Source organism: Cydia splendana, unplaced genomic scaffold, assembly GCF_910591565.1.
Source record: "Cydia splendana unplaced genomic scaffold, ilCydSple1.2 scaffold_47_ctg1, whole genome shotgun sequence".
Classification (NCBI taxonomy): domain Eukaryota; kingdom Metazoa; phylum Arthropoda; class Insecta; order Lepidoptera; family Tortricidae; genus Cydia; species Cydia splendana.
The window spans coordinates 671,750-684,011 of NW_026946890.1; positions in this window are offsets into that span (position 1 = coordinate 671,750).

The window sequence follows — 12,262 nt, forward strand, 5'->3', positions numbered from 1 at the left end:
GAAATCCAAGACCTAGATCTAGTTTATCCAAATGGATAGGAAGTATAATACCCGTTAAATGACAATGGTCCATTACATACTCTTCATATATTCGAATTTTTTTCCTACAAATATGATATATGTCGGAGAAGGAGGTGTTAGCGCCGCCGCTGTTATTTTTTTTTTGATGCTACGACTTTTCGCAAGATTTCTATAATTCTATCAGCGTCTTTACGAATGCTCTTTATAAATTTCTGTACACAATCTTCACCACGATAGATAACAAATTTTGATAAATTACTATCATAATCACAATGAATGTAGTAGGAAAAACTACATGGCACATGTTTATGGGTGTAATATGTAGCACTTGTAGACTTTTCACTATCCAACGGAACTAAAATTGATTCAAAGTCACCATAAACAACAAATGGTACCTTCATTTTGTTTTTATAATTTTTGAAATGTAAGTATTTATCATTTTGCTTGGGTAGCTCGACAAGTGTCTCCCCGCAACCAATTGTTCGGTGTTGATCTAGTTTATTTTTATTTGCAAAGGGGTGTAAACACCCATCACATATCCATGTTTTTCCATTGTGCTTACTAATTTGCGATCTCACCAAACGAGACAAGTTCTTGATCCAACAATAATGTGAAATATGACCCCTCTCAAAATAAAGCAAATTTACATGGTTATCGAATGACATTTTCGAAATACGTAGAGGTACAATAGTCAGGCCCCTGTCATTCCTTTCCTCGTCTATTCCATACACATTAACACTAATTTTATTTAATTTTTCAAATTCCTTAATGTCCGAGAGACAAACCGGTTCTTTTATACCTGTTACATTCAAAATGTCCCTATAATGTGGGTACGATGAGGTACGGTCACAATGGGTATCGGCTGGATATAGCGCACTAATGACAGCCCAAAAAAAGCACTTGTCATCACTGTTTTTCACGTTAACACATGCCTTCTTCGCACGCACCTCTGGCGGGAGCGGTATATATGTAGATCCTTTTAGTGGTTGATACTTATTAATATTAACATTTAGGTACTCAATCTTCTCAAGCGCCCAACCGCTGTCGCGCTCTTGAATGTCTTCACATTTCTTTGAAATACACATGGCTATTTGTTCAAAGTATGATGGAAAATCGACACAGTCTTTATGCATAGCCACGTTTTTTGTATTGAAGGACTTTAGATCGCGTATCATTTCACCTTCAGTATTGGTTTTCATAAAAGTACCAAAGAGTTCTACATTTATTTTTACATGTTTATGTGTTTCTAATTCAATGTTGATCACCTTTTCCAGCTTTTCGCCAATACTCAACAAATACAATTTAGGATCTAAAATGTCCACACTCCCATTTATCCTGTAAGTTACAATCCTACATTTGAACGCACTTTCAACAATGTAAACAGCACCGTCGGCCAACAAATCTTCCGAGCACAGCAGCTTATGACGTTCCGTTTCGGAGTGTAGTATTAATCAGTTTGATAAAACGTCTTCGTTGCAAAATTTGCAATTATGTAACACAGTCATGCAGTGATGATTTAATTCACGTCTACATAATCAGACTGACGCGAAAGGAAATGACGCGTCGCGGGCAACTGCCAGGCCCTGCGCGTGCGGCTGCGGTGCGCGGCGTAGCGGGGAAGGGGCCGGCCAGGTGCGCGAGTCGACGACTCGACGCCCACACAGGCATGACGAAATGTTGTGGAATTTGCACGTGTTTCGGGGTTTCCTCCGAATGGAATGGGGGCATTCCCTGCGGGCTTGAGGGAGAATAGTCAGAGAAAGCGGGGATTTCCCGTCAATCAAAGACAAGTAAATGAATGCATATTTTTAAGTATACTCTGGTGAACTCACTTTGTGAGCAGAAAAACGCGAGATATTCAAATATTACTGCATGTTAGGGTTTATATTATGTTAAAATAAAAAAATAGGTTAGTTATTGTTATTTTTTTTATTTTCATCAAACTTTAAACAATTAATGAAAAATATAGGTATTACACAAAATATCAGCGGCATAAAATTTGATTTCAGAGTCGACAATATCGTTGACATTGCACAAACTGCCTATAATATTGCGTGCCTGTTGAATACAGTGGAAACTGGATAAGTGGAACCTGGGTTAGTGGAAAACCTCTTTAAGTGGACCCAAGTTCTCGGTTCCAGTCCCTTGGCAACGAATTACCTCTATAAGTGGAATTTTGGAACCTCTATAAGCGGAATCCATTTTTTCGAAAATTTCTTATTTTTACCTCTGTAACTGGAAGCAGCCGTCTCCGAAACCTCTATGAGTGGAATAGCTCGGCGTTATAAAATTTGTATTTTTAATAAACCGTCACAAGGAGGGTAATTTGTTTCGTTAACATTATGGTTCGTGTTTTAACTACGTATTTTGTATGAGATCACACATCGTTCAGTTTTTTTTGCATTAAAGTACAATCGGTACATTGATTTATTTAACCATACTGGTTTCTCTTGCATAAATAAATATTAGGAGTGATTTTGTTTTTGTAATTTTGAAAATTGTATACGAGTAGGTACTGTGGATTATTTACAGTATTGCTTTTTTTAAAGTCAGGATTACATACCTATTTTTGTTAATACATACATATCTACATACATATTTAATAAAAGATGATTATTTAAGTCTTGATCATACCATACGCGACCTCTATAAGCGACATTACTAGCATCCACAACCTCTGTTAGCGAGAGCCTCTGTAAGTGAGAAAATGTTTTATTTGAACCTGGTTTAGTGGAAAACTGGATAAATGGAAAACCTGGATAAGCGGAACTAAACAGCCGGTCCCTTGCGATTCCATTTATCCAGTTTCCACTGTATTTACGGGGTGATATATCTTGAAATGTAGGTCTCGTAGGTAGACTTTATTTTGTTCAAGTATCCGATACGTGCGTAATGCACTCCATAACATGTTCGATATGGCTCCATTCCATGTGGTTTATCATCAAGGGGTGTGAGTTTGTCATGGGTTCGTTTTCGTCGTCACAGGTGAGTAAAAGTAGCCGTACTGGAGAGATACACATCCGAAGATGATCGCACTGAATCAGCTCTGGTGAAACACTCATTGGGTTATGAAAGAAGTTTCCAATGACATCAATCTTTTCCGCAAACATTGCATTCCATTCTTCACAGGTGAGTTCATATCGTCCATTAAAATTGACACAGGCATCTAGTCTGATTTTAGCCTCAATAAACTGCAACTTCAAGTATACATGTATATTTTCAATCAGAGCACTTGCACCAGCAGGACAGCGTTTGAGATTGTAGACACTCTTGCTCAGCTCACAGCGACCGGCACCATCACCGCCGGAACAATCAATCGACGGTGTGTAAGAAGGTGAAAACATGTTTGAATAATTCATTTTTTAAAAAGCTCCAAGACACGTTTACAAGTGAGGACGGTCAATGGTCTACTGAATAATTTTACGAGTGGTACTGGTGAGAGCGTTGTACTCTCAAACAGTGAATCGTTGATGATGAGACAGTATGCCGTGGTTAGCCAGCACATTCTCTTTAAACTCCATTTCCAATTTAATATCAATAGCACCAGCTCCCGAGCTGTAGCTGTAACACTGTCTTGACGTGTCGATGACAATTAATGGAGACTGTGTCTTGTAATGAGCGTAATTTACTTGAGGGCTGGTATGATCACGGGTGTAGTACGATCGTTGGAAATTGGTAAATGCGTCATATAAGAGTGCATAGTTGTTTGTTTTAAATTCAGCCGAAAAGGGATCGTATGGATAGTACTGTGCGTTCAAATACACCCTGCAATTGGTAAGATTACAATGGTCGAATATGCTCATATCTTTGGTCTTGTCGTTCCTACGATCCGTTTGGAAACCAACAATGAGATAGCGAGGTTTCTCCAGCTGAGTGCTAGTCTTGATGCACCAAATATGACGTTGTGAGGCAGGTAGTATGGGATATTCGTACAGTTCCCACGTGCGGAACGCTATCTGAACTGGTATGCTCCTCTCAACATACGACATTAAACGCAGTTTCTCCTTATCAGATACTTTTATGACTGGCATCCTCCATGTGACACGACTGATTTTAATCTTACCATTTGGAATCGGCGGTTGCGGTACCTTCTCCGAATCCACGGGTGCTAAATCTAAACAGTTTACATCTGTACTGGCGCGATTTAGTATCAACTCGGGTTTCCCATTCATTATAACCTTTTTATAGTCTTCGGCGAAACCCAAGAAATGGGATAGTGGTATAGTTATAGTAAACTTGTCATGTATCTTTTTAGCACCGACTTCTCACCCCGCTGTCTGAAGACTATGGTCCATTTCCTTGGTGTAAGAGACTAGTCCCTTAATGGTGGACGTGATACCGCAGTTTCTCGCTCGATCAATCTCCACACCGTTCAATTCATAACGAATGTCTTGAAATAAAAATGCAGCACCGTTGTTGACCAATAGACATCCTTTCTCCACTGTTCCTTCCTAATATTTGACTCTGACTCGGTAGTAGAATTAAATCTTGACGGTTGATACATATGTGGATGTTGTCGTTATTTTTGAAAGAGTCTTTATACGGAGTGTATGGGTGAAATTCTATACTTTCTATAGGTACTATCATCGAATAACACCTTCTCAGTTCTCACCAATGTTTAAGATAGATGACGAGGACATACTTGGAAACCGATAGTCTGTAAAAATGCACTGTTTTCTCTAGTCAATTTCTTTGGTTGTTGTAGTGACTGCTGTCTCTCGTTTAGGGTTTGCAGTGCAGTATCCGTAAATTTTTCGGATCCGGATATTTCGGATATTAAAATTTGACGGATCCGGATATTCGGATAATTCGGATAATACGGATCTGTAAAAAAAAAGTGACTGACCAAGGATTGGGTAAAAAAAGGCTTTTTTCATATATAGTAGGATTTATTTGAAATTAACGGACTGAAATCAGTGTAGAAAAGTATGACAAAAATTAAACATTTATTTGCAAATTAACAATTAAATAATAACAATCAGTCTTTATAGAAAAATTCTTTACAATGCTACATAAACAATAAAATTAACTTGGGTACATTTTACAAGCTTAGCTAAAGATTGACTAGGTTGATAATAATCAGATTTAAAGTTTTTAAAATCACATTATAAAATAAAAAGTTTACCCAAGCTAATGATAATCAAAATTAAAGGTTTCAAAATCAATATTATAGTCATACAAACAAAAAATTGTATAAAGTCGTTTTTAACTACTAATTGAATCTTCAAAAGGACATCGTCCAACGAAAAAAAAATGAACATTTAATAAATTACAAGAGAAGGTAACATTAACAATAAAGATTTAGTAAATAATTATTATGTCTCACAATCATTATAACGAATTTCAAGATACAAATCAGCAAAAAATCTCTGTTTTTTAATGATTACTTGTCCAGTCTTTGATACTGTGAGCGCAGAAAACTCAAAGCATCCAAAGAGTCTGCTTTGAGCCTAGTTCGAGATACATATGTAACCATTATCAAACTGCACAACGGGACTTAATCGCGTATTTAAGTTTTAAGATTTACCTCCGACGTTTCGAGGACGGCGTTGTCCCCGTGGTCTCGGAGCAGACTGGCTCAAGTTGACATCAACATCTTCTAGCCGCGCGAGTTTTTCGAACTACCCGCACTTGGTCTTGTTTATCAGTTTGAACGTTTTGCGCACTAGGGATGTCACTCTGTCGACACACAACACTAACGATATTCGATTTATCGACTGTCGATATTCGTTTCCGCTTACATTTACTAATGACTGGATTCCATGTGGATGAGATCTTAAAACCCTCGTCCCGATTAAAATTGCAATGTTTTTTGATTTCAATGGCTTCCCGCACTTTTCTACTGTAGAAATGGCGATCCGTGGAGAGGATTTTAGGGTTATGCAGCTCAATCCAGTGGTTTGGTCCTGACTCCAGCAAATGCTCAGCCACCGCAGACTTGTTGACCTGACGATTTTTGACAGCTGCGATATGTTCCTTAACTCTTTCTGCTATGGTGCGCTTAGTTTCTCCGATATAGGAACTACCACAACTGCAATCTATTTTATAAACGCCAGGTGACTGGAACGGAATAACGTCCTTCGGTGACCTTAGGCTCCCTGCTACTTTGGATAAAGGTGTGTACACCGTCTTTATAGAGTACTTCCCAAGTACTGTGCCAACTTTATCCGTTACCCCTTTTACATACGGCAAAAATGCCGGCTGTCTGGAGACATCAGGACGTTTCCGCGTTGCCTTTCGTCTGGGTTGCCACTTTTTTACCTTGTACCCGTTCCTCCTTAGTACCTCCTGAATATGCGACATCTCACTCTCTAAATATTCAGGGTCACACAGATCATGTGCTCTGTTTACTAGCGAGGTAACCACCGATTGTAAGTGACGAGGATGGTGGTGAGAAAGGGCGTTCAAATACCTGTCAGTGTGTGTAGGTTTCCTATAAACAGTATGAGTTAGGGTTCCATCCACTCGACCAATCACTTTCACGTCCAAAAACGGCAAACTGCGCTGTGATTCCAATTCATACGTGAACTTCGTCTTCGGATGAATTGAATTTAGATATCGGAGTAGTTGCTCCACCTCCTGCTTCCCACCCTTCATAATACAGAAAACATCATCCACATAGCGCTTCCACAACTTCACCGCCCAAGGCTGCAAGTTTATACTGGCTTCGATATGCTCCATCCAGATATTTGCCCAAACCGGTGCTACAGGGCTACCCATGGCTACCCCATCAATCTGGAGGTAATGCTTTCCACAATACAAAAAGTAGCTTCCTTCCAAGCAGTTCCTCAGCAACACCATTACTGACTCCGATATACCCTCATCGCTCAGTTTCCTTCTGACTACTTCTAGACATTCTTTAACGGGAACATTGGTGAAGAGCGACTCAACGTCAAAGCTCACCATTACCTCATCTGGTTCCAGCGTTATTCCCTTGAGAATATCTATAAAGTGACGAGAGTCCTTCACAAAAGACGACGTACTACCCACAAGCGGCTGCAACACCGACGCAACATGCTTTGCAAGATCGTAAGTGGGAGAAGAGATTTGACTCACGATAGGCCGCAAAGGCACATTCCTTTTATGTACTTTTGGCAATCCGTACAGTTTAGGTGGCAGTACGATCTTGGGTTTGTACAACCGATCGAACACGTCTTCTTCGAACAACTCCCTGTTGTCTTTGATGACAGCCCTAATGCGACGAGAGGAAAAAGGGGTAACGGATAAAGTTGGCACAGTACTTGGGAAGTACTCTATAAAGACGGTGTACACACCTTTATCCAAAGTAGCAGGGAGCCTAAGGTCACCGAAGGACGTTATTCCGTTCCAGTCACCTGGCGTTTATAAAATAGATTGCAGTTGTGGTAGTTCCTATATCGGAGAAACTAAGCGCACCATAGCAGAAAGAGTTAAGGAACATATCGCAGCTGCCAAAAATCGTCAGGTCAACAAGTCTGCGGTGGCTGAGCATTTGCTGGAGTCAGGACCAAACCACTGGATTGAGCTGCATAACCCTAAAATCCTCTCCACGGATCGCCATTTCTACAGTAGAAAAGTGCGGGAAGCCATTGAAATCAAAAAACATTGCAATTTTAATCGGGACGAGGGTTTTAAGATCTCATCCACATGGAATCCAGTCATTAGTAAATGTAAGCGGAAACGAATATCGACAGTCGATAAATCGAATATCGTTAGTGTTGTGTGTCGACAGAGTGACATCCCTAGTGCGCAAAACGTTCAAACTGATAAACAAGACCAAGTGCGGGTAGTTCGAAAAACTCGCGCGGCTAGAAGATGTTGATGTCAACTTGAGCCAGTCTGCTCCGAGACCACGGGGACAACGCCGTCCTCGAAACGTCGGAGGTAAATCTTAAAACTTAAATACGCGATTAAGTCCCGTTGTGCAGTTTGATAATGTTACATAAGTAACCAGCTGACGAGAATACTCTCTCGGATTCCACGCTGGTTGGTGATATCGTTAATAAGGCATCATAAGCTCGTTGTAAGTATTCAGTCCTCTTGTTATTATTATCGAACAAAGCCATTTCAACCTTTACTTGTGTTTCTATGTCCAGAGCCGCAGTTTCGTCTGGAGAATGAGATGATGGATCCAATAATGCTTTTTTAATCTCATCCTGCAGTTGTTGTTTCACACTCATTGAGGCCGCTGCTGAGGTACTAGGAAGTGCGGTTTGCTCAGGTTGTGCCTGTTCCTGTATGGGTTGGGGTTCGAAAAACGTAGCATTTATTTTCATTATCGTCTCTCGAACACAGTCATTACTTGGATTCTCGAAAGGAAATGCAGAGTTGCTCTCTTGATAGAACGCATTATTAGAACTATGAAGGTATTTAATTGTACCATTAATTTCAGCTTGTCATCTTTCAGCAATTCTGAGTTTAAGGGACGGCTATGTTTTTCTGATAGCTTGCGTATCATAAATTTCATTGCAGTTTCCACCGTCAGCAAATTTGCGTCCCGTTGACAAATCGCTTCTACTGTTGCCTTTACAATGCCAAGAGCTTCAGATATTTCCTCCAAATTGGATAGGTCTTCTTCGGTGAATATAATGTTCGATTTCAGATCGATCAAGGATTTGAGAACTGAAGTTTTCACCAACAAAAACCTTGATAACATGTCCGCTAGGCTACTCCACCGAGTTTTGCAGTCTAGTATTAAGCGCACTCCTTTTTTCTCACCCTCGGCGTCATAATTATAAAGGATTTCTGATTTAGTTGGAGAATTTTTAAACATATTTACGACGTTCCTCACTTTTTTATCAATTCATTGTAGGAGTCCGCCAGATCAGCCAGATGTAATCTTGATGCCCCAGTATTTGACAGACAATGAAACCTTCTTCATTGTCAACCTCCATGTCATCATTGTCGATATCCGTTGTACTTCCCGTGTCGGTGTCGGCAGTTGTTTCCTCATTCTCTGTGTATGTGTTCTCTGGGATTGGCTTTGTCTTATACAAAGCATCGAGGACAGCCAGTTGTATCCCGTGTGCATAACATAACTGATGAAATGCTGGGGTTTTTCGTCCCAAAGAGCACATTACTTTGGCTCCGTCTGTCACAAAACCAATGACGTCTTTTAATGTTAGGCCGAATTGAGACAATTTCTCTTTATATATGTTAAGACAGTTTTCCGCTGTACCCTTTTGTCTTAATTGGCTGCAAGCCTAAGTTGCGAAAACCGTTAGGTGTTAACTTTGGAGAATGAATATAGACGTTCAGATATCTAATATTTTGATCAGACGTCCATTCATCAAGGCTGGATGTAAACTTGCAGCTTTCAGAGATTATTGATTTCAACTCTTGTTTCAGGTCTGATTTAAACCTTAACATGGCAAGACATGAAATAACGTATCCACCTATCTCGTGGAATGTTTTTGGGGATAGTAATGAGTAAAAAAATACTATATTTAAAAAAAAAAATTAAAAGCCTTCTGAAAGTAGGGTTTTCAGGACGTCCGTTAAAACGGACATTGCCACGAACCTTATAGATTGATTGCTCCCAAGGTTGTCCTCAAAAACGGACAACGCCGTTATACAGTTTAAGAATATAAAAATTATTAAAGAATTACAGGGCAAGAAAATTTAAATTATTTCAATAACACACTAGTAAATGTTTGGAAAAATGTTTAATTAGAATATCAAGAAGAAAAAACTTATGAGAAACATAATAATACTATATTTACTTCTAGTGTTGATGTGTAAAACGACCCACGTACAGATCTATACTAAACAAAAATTATACATTTTAAAGCTACGTATATATGCAAAATAGGCTCATAAAGCTAGTTACACATTACAATGTTATTATTGTAAGTAATATTACTATACTTAAATTACCACACCATTTAATACTATGGTCTCACAGTTCTATGTCTTGCTTGTTTCCTTATTACCCGGACTATCTGAAACCTAAGCTGGTGGTAGAGCATAGCTGTAGTTCCTGTAAAAGTTTAGATATGTTTCAGTCTCAATGGCCTCTCGCAACATTCTGGGAATATATGGCTCCTCCTTGGCGAGAACCCGAGTCTTATCCATGTCATGCTCCCAGACCGCAAACTTTAGTTGGCGGTGCTTGACATCAGCTATATGTTCTTGTACCCGAGTAGTAATGCTTTGCTTCGTCTGCCCCACTTATGAAAGACTAGATTCGAAATAAGCTATTTACTCTCCTGAATTGTGTAAAGATTACATTTTACAGGCCTCAGGAATTGTAACATGTTCTTCATCGACTTGAAAGAGGTTTTAACCGTAGGACATTTCAAGACGTGCCAATAATTTGGATACTGGAGCAAGTTGTGCATTTAATGGCGAGGAATTAAGTTTTGTAGATGAGCACTAGAGGACAGGTCGTGTTTAGGTCATCAGGTCGATTCATTATATTATGAACAACTTTTTTCCCACAAGGACTACGTTAGACTTCGAAAGTATATTTAAATACAGATAGTGTCATTCACGATGAGGCGCACCAAAGTTTAATAGCATGACAATAAGAATAATAGCATGCGTGTTCATAAATGAACCGATCTATATTTGTCCATCATATTTGACATCCTCGTAGAAAGTGACCTGGCTGAAAAAGAGTCAGATTGGGGCAAGGCAGATGTACAATCTATCTCTAGTAAAATGTCGTCATCGTCGTCTTTTTTGCTATCTCTCTCCTCTGAGTCAGGTGGTGGAACCACCTGCAACTAAAATACAAAAACATGTAGACATATACTTGTGACATAGCCATGTCACCAGCGCGCCATGCCACCGCAGCGACGCGCCCTGAGCGGAATCCAGCTACACCGACACGACGGCGCGGTGCGGGGCGCGACGGAGGGGAGCACCAACCGGCAGCTATATAACCGCGCGCAGCACTCAGTACAGGACCCCATTCCGTCTCCGCCGCTTCTCGGCAACACACCTCTCCTAGTCCCTTCCTGCGGTCGCGGCCGGGGTGACCTATGTGCGCCTAGGCCAGGCTGTTCCCTTCCATCACGGGCTGGAGCGGTCACCGCCCGCCAGTGAATCCTCATACGCAAGGCCTGTAGCGGACACCGCCGGCCGGCGTAGCCCCTGCCCTCAATCTAACCTTCCCGCCGACCACGATTACTTACACCTCTCCTAGCCCCTTTCTTGCGGTCGCGGCCGGGGTGACATATGTGCGCCTAGGCCAGGCTGTTCCCTTCCATCACGGGCTGGAGTGGTCACCGCCTGCCAGTGAATCCTCATACGCAGGGCCTGTAGCGGACACCGCCGGCCGGCGTAACTCCTGTCTAGGGCTTCCAATACCGGGATCCCGAAATACCGGGATCCCGTCTTTTTAAACGTATTTTTCAATACCGGTATTTTTAAATGCAATACCGGGATCCCGGTATTTTTAAAAACAAGGAAAATTTGCAGTATAAACCGTTTATATCCATTAGAATGGTCATATTCGGCTGTATTAAGAAGCATTTACTACACGTCAGACGCATCTAACTTGCATCTAGCTCTTATTTTATTATTGAAATAAGATCGTTGCCTGAACGTCAGATAAATATTTGATGATTGGTGGTGGATGAATCCTGACAGTGAGATTAATATAGTTAGTACTTAAAATTTTATCAAAAAATTTAAAGAAAAGAGCAAGGAACAAGGAACTGTAGTATGGCAAACTAATTTAGGCGGAAATTAGAAAAAAGTCGGCTGGTGGGTTGTTGGACTAAAAATGTGACTGGTGAAGTCAACCAGTTGAATAAAATTATTGCCAACCTGGAGTGTGAAATAAAATTATTGCAGATGGCGACATTGATTGTTTATTGTTCTAAAAGCTTTTAGGACATATCTGGTGTTACAGTAACCCTTTTTAATTCCCCTTTTTAATAAAACTATATTTTTTTTAAAGCAATTCATATTCAATACCGGGATCCCGGGATCCCGGTATTGATGAAGACAGTTTCGGTATTAATACCGGTATTGTGAGAAGTCCGGTATTTGGAAGCCCTACTAGGGCTTCCAATACCGGGATCCCGGGATCCCGAAATACCGGGATCCCGTCTGTTTAAACGCATTTTTCAATACCGGTGTTTTTTAATGCAATACCGGGATCCCGGTATTTTCAAAAACAAGGAAAATGTGCCGATTATAACGTTAAAATCAACTAAAATGATCAAATTCGGCTGTATTAAGAAGATTACTTGCCCATTTAATTAAAGTAGATCATTTAATTGAAACAAGATCTGTGGATATGCGTTAGATA